The 14,311-nt window shown below is 43.1% G+C and overlaps 1 protein-coding gene across 6 annotated transcripts in view; it reads left to right on the top strand.

Moving 5' to 3' along the window:
* Positions 1 to 14,311, top strand: part of ccdc102a (coiled-coil domain containing 102A) — a 186,031-nt gene that overhangs the window by 806 nt on the left and 170,914 nt on the right. The window contains exon 2 of one of the 6 annotated variants that reach the window (XM_048605636.1): positions 238 to 395. The exons of the other annotated variants lie outside the window; for them this stretch is intronic. The gene's annotated coding sequence lies outside the window, so the exon portion shown is untranslated. The remainder of the gene's footprint in view (positions 1 to 237; positions 396 to 14,311) is intronic. 6 annotated transcript variants of the gene reach the window in all.

The following is a 14,311-nucleotide window of genomic DNA, read 5'->3' as shown; positions in this document are numbered from 1 at the left end:
GTTATCTCAGATTCTCCAGCATCTGCAGTTCCTGCTATCGCTGAACAGATAGTGATTTGTCCCTGAGGTATAAAATGATTGTCCTAACAAATAGATGTAAATATTTGACAGTAACAAAACCTCTTTACCTATTGCTGAAGGAGGGGGATTCACGCTGAAAGGAAAGAGTGCACCGGAAGTTGATCATATCCCCCTCTCTTCGCCCGAACTCTCTGACTACTATGTTCCGCTCGACAGGCCAGCGGTAAGTATTCCCGAGGGATCTCCGACCTTGGGGACACAGGCCCTACCTGTTGCCGGCAAAACAAAAATTGGCTACCGTGTCGAACGACCTGGTGCAATGAAAATGCACGTTCAGGATTGCATGAGCTGAAGGGAGAGTTGTTACTGCAAAGGTGAGCTGTCCGTTCTTGTAGTCTGCAAGGAAACCAGTTGTCTTCGCAAAGTAAGGTCTGAAATCGTGCTTGACGTTCGGATTAGGAGCTGAGTTTAGGAGCAGGACCCCACAGGAAGGAATTTCTGGAGTACTTGCCCAGCAACAGGATGACAAAATTGGTGCAAAAACAGGACAATAAGATGTAGGAGTACAAATGCCATTCAGCCCATCGAGAGCTCCACCACTCAGTAGGATCGTGACTGATCTGATGACCCTCAACTCCACTTTCCTGCCTTAGCACCATCACCCTTGATTCCCTTGCTGATGAAAAATTTGTCAATCTCAGTCTTCCATCTACTTAACAGTCCAGTCTTATGTGAAAAAGAATTTCACAGACAACCCTTGAATCTTACATGTGTAAATGTTTACTTTAAGGTGATGCCATCTGGTTCTAGACCCTTCCACAAAGGGAAACGACTTCACCACATCTACTGTGTAAATTCTCGTAAGAGTCTTGTCTTTCAATAGTTTACTTGTCATTCTTATAAACTTTAATAAGTACAAGCTCAGCTTACTCAACTTCTCATAAGAAAATCCTTACATATGTGGGTGATGTGGTTAGCACTGGTGCCTGACAGCACCAGGAACTAGGGTTCGATTCCACCCTTGGTTGACTATGCAGAGTTTGCATGTTCACCTCCTGTCTGTGTGGGTTTCCTCTGGGTGCTGCAGTTTCCTCCCACAGTCCAAACGTGTGTAGGCTAGGTGGATTGACCATGCTAAATTGTCCAAAGTGTTAGTGATGCGCAGGCTAGGTGATTAACCATGGGAAATGCTGGTTTACAGGGATGGGGGTGGGCAGGAGAAGGGTCTGGGTCTGGGTGGACTGCTCTTCGCAGGGTTGGTGTGGACACAATGGGCTGAATGGCCTGCTTCCACACTGGGGATTCTGTGATGGGACAAACCAATTGAACCTTCTTTGGATTGCCACCACTGCCAGTGTATCTTTTGCTTAGATAAGTAGACCAAAACTGTCCACTTTATTCTACCAGTGGTCTGACTAGTGCCTCCTATAGTTTTAACAAGACCTCCCTATTTTATACTCCATTCCCTTTGAAATAAAGGCCAATATTCTACTTGTTTTATCTATTACCTACTGAACTTTGTTGCTAGCTTTTTGTGATTCAAGCAATAAGAGCCCCAGCTGGGTAAGTGCTGCCGGCTTCTACAGTCTTTCACCATTTACTTAATATTCTGCTATTCTTGCTACCTCACATTATATTTCTATGGACAAGTTTTTACCCACTCATTTAAACTGCCTATATCTCTGTGTTATTTCCATCTGTTCTTGGGTCATCTGCAAGTCTGGCTATAGTGCGTTCACTTTCCTCATCCAAGTCATTAATATATATTTTAAATAGTTGCCGCCTCAGTGCCAAACCCTGTGCCATTCTGCTAATTTCTGAAACTACCTGCTTTATCCCAACTCTGTCTTTGAGTTAGCCAATCCTTTATCCAAGCTAATATATGGGGTATTCCCTCAGCAGCATGGGGTCTTATCGAGTAGTCTTGTAGATCGTAGAATCCCTACAGTGTGGAAGCAGGCCCTTCAGCCCAGCAAGTCCACACCAACCCACAGAGCATCCCACCCAGACTCTTCTCCTATTACCCATCTAATCTACACATCCCTGAACACTAAGGGCAATTTAGCACGGCCAATCCATCTAGCCTGCACATCTTTGGACTGTGGGAGGAAACCGGAGCACCCGAGGAAACCCACGCAGACACGGGGGGTGGGGGCAGGAATGTGCAAACTCCAAACAGACAGTCACCCAAGGGTGGAATCAAACCCAGGTCCCTGGTGCTGTGAGGCAGCAGTGTTTACCAGTGAGCCCCCATGCTGCCAAAGAACAACACAACCAGCAGATTCACTTGACCAATGCCTCTTAGCAGGAACTTGCAACACCCAGGTAGGACTGTGCACTAGATTGGTTCTTTCATAGTCCCTTAGGGCCAACGGAGAATTGCTTCCACTTGTGGGGATTTGAGGTTTCTACTGTATATGGTCCATGTTTGTGATCCATACAGGATGGTAGGACTACAACTGCTCTATAGATCACGAGCCTGGTGCTGGGTTTGAGTTCTCGGTCTTCAGACACTCTGTTCCTCGGGCATCCAAAGGCTGTGCTGGTGCATTGGAGTGCAGTACCTTGTCAAATGACTCTTGGATATCCAAGTACATTACATCTACTGGTTCCCCTTTATTTACCCTGCTTGTTACCACCTCAAAATATTGTACTAAATTTATCAGACATGTCCTTCTCTTTGTGAAGCCACACTAACTCTGCTTGATCGTATCAGGTGTTTTTAAATGCTTTGCTATTATATTCTATATAATAGACTCTTATATTTTCCAGAGCACTAATGTAAAGCCAACTTGCCTGAAGTTATTTGTTTCTTTTGTCGTCACCTTCCCTTTTTGAATAAGGCTGCTACTTTGGCAGATTTCTAATCCTCTGAGGCTTTTCCAGACTAAGGGTTCTTGGAAGATTACTGCCAGTGCATTGACTGTTTCTGTGGCTACTTCCCTTAAGATCCTAGATTACAATCTATCAGATCTAGGGAATTTATCTGTTTGTAACCCCATTAGTTTCCTCAATACTTTTTTCTCCTGCGATAGTTATTGCATTAATTTCCTCTTACCCTTTCTGCCCCTCAATTGTTTAGTAATTTTGGAAAGCTAATGGTCCTGTGTTGTGAAGACTGAGTCCTTGTTCAGCTCCTGCCATTTTAGTTCTCTATTGTTATTTCCACAGCCTCATTTTCTAAGGGGCTTATGTTCACTGGAGCCTCTTCTTCCTTTTCATATGTTTTACAGAAGCTCTTATGTAGGAATTTAACTTTAACACTATCTCTGGAAGGGATGGATTCAGCAAGAATAGCCAGGTGCTGACCTACTGACAGTCTATGCAACAGGAAATGAAAAGATGGGAATGAGGAAAGAAAGGTCAGTGCAGTGCTGGACCTAATTCTGGGAAACAAAGCCATACAAGGTGTTTTGAGGTGGCAGTGGGGGAACATTTTAGTGATAGCAACCGCAACGACATAATTTTAAGCTTGTTGTGGAGGAGTAAAAACATGGTCTGCAAAAAATGAATTTTGAATGGGGTGAGCCAGATTTTATTAAAGTAAGGCTGGCTGTGCTCAAAGTAGATGGGGAGCAGCTACTTACTGGTAAATCTATCAGAACAGTGGGAGGCACTTAAAAAAGAAGTGGAAAGAGTACACACCCAAGTTGTACCCTTCAGGGTAAAATTATGAGCAACAGGCCCGGGGAACTCTGCCTAGGAATATTCAGGACTGGATGAAACAAGTACAGAGGGAAAATCAACAGAGACCCTAGACAAGTATAGGAAGTGCAGGTAGGAACTCAAGAAAGCAATTAGGAGGGCAAAGAGGGGCCATGATAAAAGCATATTTGATCCAGGATAACTTGGCAAGTTGGGTCCATAATTGGCTTTCTGGAAGGAGAGTGTGGTGGTGGAAGACGGCTGGTGTGACTAGATCCCATAATGCAGTGGCTACCAATGCTAGACTCCTTATTATCTGTAACATTCATAAATGGTGTAGATGAATATGGGAGTGGATGGTAAGTTTGCAGATGAGACAAAAATTAGCCGGGTGGTTCACAATGAGAAGAAGTAAGTTTTTAGGTTGCATGAGGATATAAATATATTGGTCAGATGGGCAGATCAAATTTAAGCTTGATAAATGTGAGCTGGTGCACTTTGCAAGAAGGAACGAGGCAAAGCAGTACTCAATGAATGGCAGAACACCAGGAAGCTCGGAGGAACAGAGAGATCTTGGGGTGCTTGTCTGCAGATCACTGAAGGTGAAAGACAGGTTAATAGAGTATTTGAGAAAGCAGTGAATATGCTTGCTTTTGCAAGTCAAGGCACAGATTATAAGAGCAGGGAGGTTGTGTTGATTCTCCACGGAACTTTGGCTAGGCCACAGCTGCAGTACTATGCGCAGTTCAGGTAACCACACTGTAGGAGGAATGTGATTGCCCTGGGAGGCTGCAGAGGAGATTGACCAGGATGTTGCCTGGGATGAAGCATTTCAGTGATGAAGAGAGGCTCAGGGTTGTTTTCTTTGGAGTAGAGAAAGATGAGACTAGTGGCCACTGCTGGAAGAGAGGTCTAAGGTTGAGTGGTGTGGATAGAATGCATAAAAAGCAGCTGTTCCCTTCAGTCGAAGGGTCAAGAACCGGGCATAATTTTAACGTGAGAGGCAGGAAGTTTAACATAAGAAATAGGAGCAGGAGTAGGCCATCTGGTCCAGCGTGTCTGCTCTGCCATTCAATAAGATCGTGGCTGATCTTTTCATAGACTCAGCTCCACTTACCTGCCTTTAATCCCTTTACTGTTCAAAAATGTATCTACCTTTGCCTTAAAAACATTCAACAACATAGCGTCAACTGCTTCATTGGGCAGGGAATGCCACAGATTCATAACCCTTTGGGTGAAAACGTTCTTCCTCAACTGAGTCATAAATGTGTACCCCCTTGTTTTGAGGCTATGCCCCCTAGTTCTAGTTTCATCAGTCAGTGGAAACAGCTTTCCTGCTTCTGTCTAATCTATTCCTTTCATAATTTTATGTTTCTACATTCTTCATTCTTCAAAATTCCAATAAGTAGAGTCCCAGTCTACTCAATCTCTGCTCATAAGCCATCCCTCTCAATTCTGGAATCAACCTGGTAACCGTCCTCTGCACCTCGTTCAGTGCCAGTACATCCTTTCTCAAGTAAAGAGACCAAAACTGTACACAGTACTCCAGGTGTGGCCTCACCAGTGCACTATTGAGCTGCAGTGAAACCTCCCTGCTTTTAAACTCCATCCATCTAGCAGTGAAGGACAATATTCCACTTGCCTTCTTAATTATCTACTGCACCTGCAAACCAGCTTTTTATGATTCATGCACAAGGATATCCATGTCAGTCTGCATAGCAGTCTGCTGCAATTTTTCACCATTTTAAATAAGTCCATTTTGTTATTCCTATCAAAATAGATGACCTCACATTTACCAACGTTGTACTCCGTCTGCCAGACCCTTGCCCAATTACTTGACTGACTTGTATCACTCTGCAGACTGTGTCCTTTGCACACTTTGCTCCACCACTCATTTTAGTGTCATCTTTGAACTTTGATTGGATTTTAGATTTGATTAGATTTATTTATTTGTCACATACTAAGTACAGCGAAAAGTGCTCAGTCGCCATTCAGTGGCACCAACATGGTTACAGAAACCAAAATTGAAAGATTTAACAGCCGAAAGGAAAGAAAAGTCCAGATCTCAGTTGCAAGTCCCATCTCCACAATGGTGTAGGTGCTGCTTTGATCACTAGGCCGCTGTCGCTGCTGCCTCACCCACACTTGGTCACCTAGTCAAAATCACCAATATAAATTAGAAACTATTGTGGTCCCAAAAGGAATCCCTGCGGCGCACCACTAGCCATGGATTGTCAACCAGAAAAGCATCCATTTATCCCCATGCTTTGCTTTGTTCGCTAACTAATCTTCTATTCATGCTAATACATTACACATAGTACCGTGCAACTTTATCTTGTGCAGCACCTTGTTGTGCTTTTTAGAAATCCAGATGCACCAGTGCCCTGTTGTCCACCTCGCTTGTAATGTCCTCAAAGAATTCCAGTAAATTAGTTAAGCGTGACTTGCCTTTCATGAGCTCATGTTGCATCTACCTGATGGGACAATTTCTGTCCCCGATGTCTCACTATTTCATAGTCATAGAGATATGCTGCACAGAAACGGACCCTTTAGTCCAACTCATCCATGCCAACCAGATATCCTCAATAAATCTAGTCCCATTTGCCAGCAGTTGGCCCATATCCTTCCTATTCGTATAGCCATCCATATGCTTTTTAAATTTTGTAATTGTACAGCCTCCAGCGTTTCCTCTGGCAGCTCATTCCGTACATGCACAACCCGCTGCACAAAAAGGTTGCTCCTTGGATCCCTTTTAAATCTTTCCCCTCTCACCTTGAACCTATGCCCTCTAGTTTTGGACTCCCCCACCCCAGGAAAAAGACCTTAACTATTTACCCTATCTGTGCCCCTCATGATTGTGTAAGCTTCTTTAAGGTCACCTCCGATACTGTAGGGAAAATGTCTGCAGGGCCAGGAGGCTTGTCTACCTTTAGCCCCACTAGCTTGCCCAACATTATCTCTTCAGTGGTAATGATCACTTCTGGGTCCTCACCTGATGTAGCCTCCTTGTCATCAATTATTGGCATGTCATTTGTGTCTTCCATGAAGACCTACACACAATACCTGTTCAATGACTCGGCAATTTCCTCACTGCTCATTATTTAATCCCCCTTCTCATCCTGCAAAGAACCGAATGTTTACCGTAGCCACTCGTTTTCATTTTATGTAGTTGTAGAAATTTTTGCTATCTGTTTTTATATTCTGAGCTAGTTTTCTCTCACAATCCATCAATTTTTCTTTCTAGCATTTTTCATGGCTTTCTGTTGACCTTTAACGATTTCTCAATCCCCTAGTTTCCCACTAATCTTTGCTACTTTGTATGCATTTACTTTCAATTTGATACCCTCCTTTTATTTCCTTAGTTATGTGTGGCGGATTATGACTTTTCTGACAGCCTTTCCTTTTCACTGGTGTATACTTTTGCTGAACACTGGAAAAGTCACTTTGAAAATGCTCCACTGTTCCTCAGTTGTCCCACCATTTAGTCTGTGCTTCCAGTCTACCTGAGCTAACTGCTTCCTCATCCTGTTGTAGTCTCCTTTGTTTAAGCACAAGACGCTGGTATTGGATTTTGCCTTCTCACCCTCCGTCTGTATTTTAAATTCACCAATACTGTGATCACTCCTTCCAGGAGGGATTATGAGATCATCAATTAATCCTGTCTCGTTACACAGGACCAGATCTAGGATAGCTTGCTCCCTCATAGGTTCCATTACATAGTGTTGGAGGAAACTATCGTGCATACATCCTATGAGCTCCTCATGGCTGCCTTGACCAATCGATATGTGGATGAAGATCCCCCTCATGATGGCCATACCAAATCTACATGTATCAGCTATTTCTTTGTTTATTGCCTGACCCACCATGATTTTGTTATATGGTGGCCTTTAAACAACACCTTGCAGTGACTTTCCCCCTTGCTATTTCTAATTTACACCCACATTGATTCAACCTTTTTTACGCGTAGAACCTCACTACCACCCTGATGTCATCCTTAAATATCAGCCCTACACCACTTCCCCTTTCTTCCTGTCCATTCTGCCGAATAGTCTGATACCCCTGGATAATTAACACCAAGTTGTGACACTCTGTAAAGGCCACTCAATCGTACCCATTTTGTGATGATTTGTGCCGTCAACTCACTTATCTTACCTTATGCTAGCTTGTATACCACCACCAAAGGAACCTTTTGTTTTCAAGCATCTCACTTTTTCTGTCACTACGTGGTTTCCACTCATCTTGGTGCTGCACTGCTCAGCTGCTGCTTGCTTTTTACTTACTGTTCTGATTCTCTTTCTCCTTAAGCCCTCACCCACTTGAGCTAACTCCGAGCCTCCCCTAATGTTTCCATGCCCCTGCCAAACTAGTTTAAGGCCCACCTAACTGTGCTAGCAAAATCACCCGCAAGAATATTGGTCCTGTCTCTGTTGGGATGAAGACCGTCCCGTTTTAAACTGTCCCAGTTATAAAACCCTCTGTCCTACACTGCTCCCCAACCGTATTAAATTGCCTAATCTGCCAGTTCATGGTCTTGCTAGCACATGGCACTCCGGAGATTACTACCATTAAGGTCCTGGCTTTCAATCTGGCTCCTAAATTCAGTCTCAGGACTTCATTTGAAGGGACATGAGGAAAGATTTTTCACTGAGGGTGTGGTGGGAATCTGGAATGCACTGCCTGGGAGGGTAGTTGAGGCAGGAAACCTCACTTGCTTTAAAACCTACTTGGATAAGCACTTGAAGTTTGTAACATTTAAGAATGGGGCACTAGTGTAGGTAGTGCTTGTCCAAATGTCTTTTACATGTTGTAATTGTACTTGCCTCTACCATTTCCTCTTAGAGCTCGTTACATATTCACACTACCATCTGCATGAAAATGTTACTCCTCAGGACCCTTTTAAATCTTTCCCCTCTCTCCTAAAATCTATGCCGTCTGGTTTTGGACTCCCCTACCCTGGGGAAAAGACATTGGCTAATCACATTATCTATGCCCTTCATGATTTCACAAACCTTTAAGGTCTCCTACGCTCCATGGAAAAATGTCCCAGCCTCTCCTTATAACTCAAATTCTCCAGTCTCAGTAACATCCTTGTGAATCCTTTTGCACCCTTTCCAGTTTAATAATATCTTTCCTATAACAGGGCGACCAGAATTGCATAGAGTACTCCAAAGCATGGCCTTACCAATGTCTTGTACAGCTGTAACATGGCATTGCAACTCCTGTACTCAGTGCTTTTACCGATGAAAGCAAGCATGCCAAACGCCACCTTTACCACCCTTTGTCCCTGTGACGGCACTTTCAAGGAGCTATGTACCTGTGCTCCTAGGTTCCTCTGTTTGAAAACACTCCCCAGTACCATACCATTAACTGTACGAGTCCTGCAGCAAACTTACTGTCAAGCCAATTTTATATCCAGTTGGCTAGCTCTTCCCGGATTCGTGTGATCTAACCTTACACTTCTGTACCTTTATCAATCCTCTCACTAGTGAGCACCGACTTTCATCTTCTGGGTCCAAGCATAAATTGCCACTGTGGTCCTCCTTTTTCCCTCAATATCCTTTCACCCTTAATACACTTTCTAAACAACTTGGGATCTTCCTTTATTTTATCTGCCAGTATCTTTTTGCATCCCCTTTTAGCTCCTCTAATCAACTTCAACCATTTGTTCAGCTTCAGTATCTCAAGTTAAGAATGAAGGTTCAAGAAAAGTACAGCACAGGAACAGGTCCTTTGGCCTACCAAGAGTGCAATGATACATGCCTTTCTAATCTAAAAGCCTTTTGCCTGAATGTGCTCTGTATCCCTCTCTTTTCTGTCTATTCGTATATCTGCCAACATGCCTCTTAAATGTTTCTATTGTATCCATCACAACCAACTCCTCTGGCACTGTATTTTCAGGCACTTACCACTCTGTGCTTTAATAAAAGTACTTCCTTCTCGCATCTAGTGATGCATTAAGTCCAGGATCGCCCCCTCTGTTGCAGGATCTTCTACATACTTGCGTAAAAAGCTGACCTGGCTGGATTTTAAGAATTCCTCTTCCTGTAAACCCAGAAATTAGTGAAGTTGTTTTTTTTTTAAATACAGTTTGTGGCTGCTGAAGGTCTGTATTTGGGTGCTGATGTTTCAGTGGGGCATGGGAAGAGGTTCAGTGGGAGTGAGAATATAACAAAAATTAAAATAATGGATGTTGCAGAGCTAGGAATGTGCAGCAGCTCCAGGCTACATATCCATCAAATTACTTTAAACTATTTAATATTTGAGCAGTCTTCCAAAAAGAATTCTGTCATTTCAGTTTACATTTCTCACACAATTAGGCTTTTAGAAGTGAAACAACACTTTATTCATGAAGTAGTTTATGTTGTCATCATATTTGCCTTTATTTTAATTTGTCGCTTTTCATATTTTACTTTGTTTTATTCTTGTTCTCAAATTTGGGCAAGGGTGAACTTATCAAAGCAATTCTGCATTTGTGAAGTATCTAGATGAATTTCTGAAAGAGGTTATTGCTGCTTTTGTCAATGACTTAATGTTTGTGCCTTCTGTTCTTGATACTTTTATCTAGGGGGAGGCAATGGCCTAGTGGTATTCTTGTTGGACTGTTAATCCAGAGACCCAGATAATGTTCTGGGAACCGGTGTTTGAATCCCACCATGGCATATGGTGGAATTTAAATTCGTTTTTTTTTAAAAATCTGGAATTAAGAGGCTAATGATGACGGTGAATCCATTGTCGATTGTTGGAAAAACCCATCTGGTTCACTAATGTCCCGTAGGGAAGGAAACTGCCATCCTAACCAGTCTGGCCTACATGTCACTCCAGACCCACAGCAATGTGGTTGACTCTTAAATTAGGGATGGGCTATAAAAGCTAGCGACACCCTCATCCCGCGAATGAATAAATTACAAAAAACAGACCACTCATGATTTTGAAGGTCTTCCCCTTTACTTTTGCACTCGACAAAAGAGCAGGAAAAGCCAAGCTAAGGGGTATATGCAGTCCTTGGGCCTCAGCATACAGTGACTGGAAACTCGAAGTAAACAGTGAATGGTGCTTATGTAACCTGAGCAAGATGATTCCCAAATATTTTTGCCCTCCAACAGTCGAGTAATCTGTGGAACTGGAGGTTTGGAGGTGGCTGTTCTAAGTTCTCTTGTTTGAGTTGATAAGTCTTAAAGCAGAGAGGATAGAATCCAGCCAGAGGTTCATGATTTTTTTTTTTAAAAAAACATCAGCGTTTGGTTGATTTCATTGAGGGGCGAATGACAATGTAAATTTTTTATCAGTAACATTGAGTTTGCTTTCAGGCTGTGTTTATATAATAACTATTTGCTTTCTGAGATTTCAGTTTGGCAGTCAATGTAGTGTAAAACATGACTGCTTTGCAGATCGCCGCTCATTTTTTTTCCTAAAAATGACCTGGATGTTGCCACTTCAGCACGCCACTGTTACCATTGTTAACAACAAATGTGTTAACGTTTCTGACTCAGGCCTGCTGTAGTGACGCTTAATGCAAGCTGGATGGTTAACACCTCATCTTCTGCTGGGGGATCTTAGCCTTCAGAACTTAATATTGAATTTCACAATTTTGGAGCATGACCATCTACTTCCATGTCTATTATCCATCCTAGCACCCCAGGCCTTGAAATGAAATAAGTTTTTTCCACTACAGCCAAAGCATTTTCACCTGCTTATAGCCCCCTTTATCACCTAAGTATTGTCTCCTCTTTTATGTTTTAATATCAATGGAGGAAGATGCAAGATTTAGTGAGAGGGAAGAACTGAGGGAGATCAATATTAGTAGAGAAATGGTATTGGGAAAATTGTTGGGATTGAAGGTTGATAAATCCCCAGGGCCTTATAATATACATCCCAGAGTACTTAAGGAAGTAGCTGTAAAGTAGTGGATGCATTGGTGGTCATCTTCCAGGATCCTATAGACTCTGGAACAGTCCCTGCAGATTGGAGGGTGGCTAATGTCACTTCAGTATTCAGAAAGGGAGGTAGAGAGAAAACAGAGAATTATTGACTCGTGAGTCTAACATCAGTCGTGGACAAAATTCTAGGATCCATTGTCAAGGATTTTATAGCAGAGCATTTAGAAAGCAGTGGCAGGATTAGACAGTCAAAATACCTTTTGAGCATATTCACATGACACACATTTCTTTCTCTCTGGCATTCTTATCAAACAATTCACCTTGCTCAATTTCATTTCAATCTGATTAGATCTACTAAACCTTGCTTTTAAAGCTTCATCTACCACCGGAAGTAGCACTAGCACTTTATCTCCATGAGCAAAATTGCACATTTTGGATTTGTTGTCAGCTTCCTGTTTTATCACATTGTGCTACTTTTAAGTGCAGCCTAGGCAACTCACCTGCTGTAATTAGTCTTTCCCTAAAATTTGACATGTTGTCCAAATGTATGGCCTCTGAACTCTGACTAACCAATTTCTCCCTAGTTAATTTCAGTGACTTGGCCATGCAGATTCAGAATTGGCACGCCCATTAGAAGGCAGAGATTAGTGGTGGAAGGGTGTTTTTTCTGGCTGGAGGTCCGTGACTAGTGGTGTTCTGCAGGGATTTGTACTGGGACCTCTGTTTGTGATTTAAACAAAAAGACTTGGATGAAAATGTAGATGGTGGCTTAGTAAGCTTGTAAATGATACCACAGGTTGGTGAAGTTGAGGATAGTGTAGAAGGTTGTTAACGCATACAGCAGGATATAGATCAGTTGCAGATATGGGTGGAGAAAAGGCAGGTGGAGTTTAATCCGGGAAAGTGTAAGATGCTGCACTTTGGGAGTTCAAATATGAAGGAAAAGTATACAGTTAAGGCCAGGATCCTGAACAGCATTGATGTACAGAGGGATCTTGGGGTTCAAATCCATAACTCCCTGAAAGTGACCACACATGTAGATAGGTTGGAAAGTAAGGTGTATGCCATGCTTGCCTTTACTGGTCAGGGAGTTGAGTACAAGAATCAGGATGCCATGTTGCAGCTTGAGAAGACTTCGGTTAGGCCATACAGACCGTATTGCTTTAAATTCTGGTCACCACGTTACAGGAAGGATGTGGAAGCTTTGGAGAGGGTTGCCAGTATGCTGCCTGGATTAGAGTGTATGAACGATAAGGAGAGGCTAGAAAGCCTTGGGTTTTTCCTCTGGAGCGGTGGAGGCTGAGGGGAGACTTGATAGAAGTCTATAAAATTGAGATGGAGAGATAGTCAGAATTTTTTTTCAGAGCTGAATTGCCTAATACTAGGGGACACGCATTTAAGTTGAGAGGGGGAAAGTTTGTTTTTACAGAGTGGCAAGAGTCTGGAATGCGCTGCAAAGGATGTTGGTGTAGACAGATGCGATAGGGGCATTTAAAGGACTTCTAGATAAGCATATGAGCATGCAAGAAATGGAGGGGTATGGACCAAGGGCAAGCAGAAGGGATTAGTTCAATTTAATGTCATATTCTGCACAACATCATGGGCCAAAGGACCTATTCCTGTGTGTACAGTTCTATGTTCTATGTTCACTGTTTCGGAAATGCTCTCTCACTGAAAGGTCAGTCATCTGGCCAGACTCGCTAGCCAATACCAGGTCCACTATAGTCCCTCCTCTAGTTGGACTACCCACATTGTTTCAAGAAACCATCTTGGATGTACTTAACCAATTCTACCCCATCTAAGCCTCTTGCTTGAAGGGAATCCCAGCCCAGGGAAAGTTCAAGTCCCTCACTAAACAACCCTGTTGTTATTGCATCTTTCCATTGTCTGCCTACATATTTGTTCCTCTGTGTCTCGGTGGCTATTAGGGGTGTATAGTATAATCCTATCAGAGCGATTTCACCCATCTTATTTTTGAGCTCTACCCATATTGCCTCACTGGATGAGCCTTCCGGTATGCCCTCTCTGAATGCAGCTGTGACCTTCTCCCGAATTAGTAATGCGACTCCATCACCTCTTTTTGCCTTCCCCTCTATCTCATCTAAAACAACGAAACCCTGGGAAGTTGAGCAGCCAGTTCTGTCGTCCTCCTCGACCAAGTCTCCCTAATGGTCACAACGTAACCCCAAGTACTGATCCAGGCTCTAAACTCCTCTGCTTTACTTATAATACTCTTTACATTGAAATAAACACACTTCAGCCCATTAGTACCATTGATTTCGTTTACTGTCTCTGCCTGTCCTTTCTTTCTGAGTTACTGGTCCCATCATCTACTTCGCTTGAATCCATCCACTTGCTGACCTGCTGCTCTGGTTCCCAACTGCCTGCCACTCTAGTTTAGTTTAAACCCTCCCGAGTAACACTAGAGAACCTCCCTGCGAGGATATTGGTTCTCCTCCAGTTTAGATGCAACCTATCCCTCTTGTAGAGGTCACCCCTGCCCCAGAAGAGGCCCCAGTGATCCAGGAACTTGAAACCTGCCTCCTGCACCAGCTCCTTAGCCACATATTTATCTGTCCTATCATTCTATTCCTTGCTTCACTAGCATGTGACACAAGTGGTAACCCAGAGATTACTATCTTTTGAAGTGCTGCTTTTCAGTCTGCATGACACTGGACTCCTGGCAACCCACTTAATAACTGATCCATGGCCCTCTGGAACAGACGAAGCATTCATGTGATGCCAAAAGGAAGATGCTTCTAGTGGAA

Source organism: Rhincodon typus, chromosome 15, assembly GCF_021869965.1.
Source record: "Rhincodon typus isolate 14 chromosome 15, sRhiTyp1.1, whole genome shotgun sequence".
Taxonomy (NCBI): Eukaryota; Metazoa; Chordata; class Chondrichthyes; order Orectolobiformes; family Rhincodontidae; genus Rhincodon; species Rhincodon typus.
Note: the sequence above shows the minus strand (reverse complement) of the source record. Positions and strands in the feature narration are given on the sequence as shown.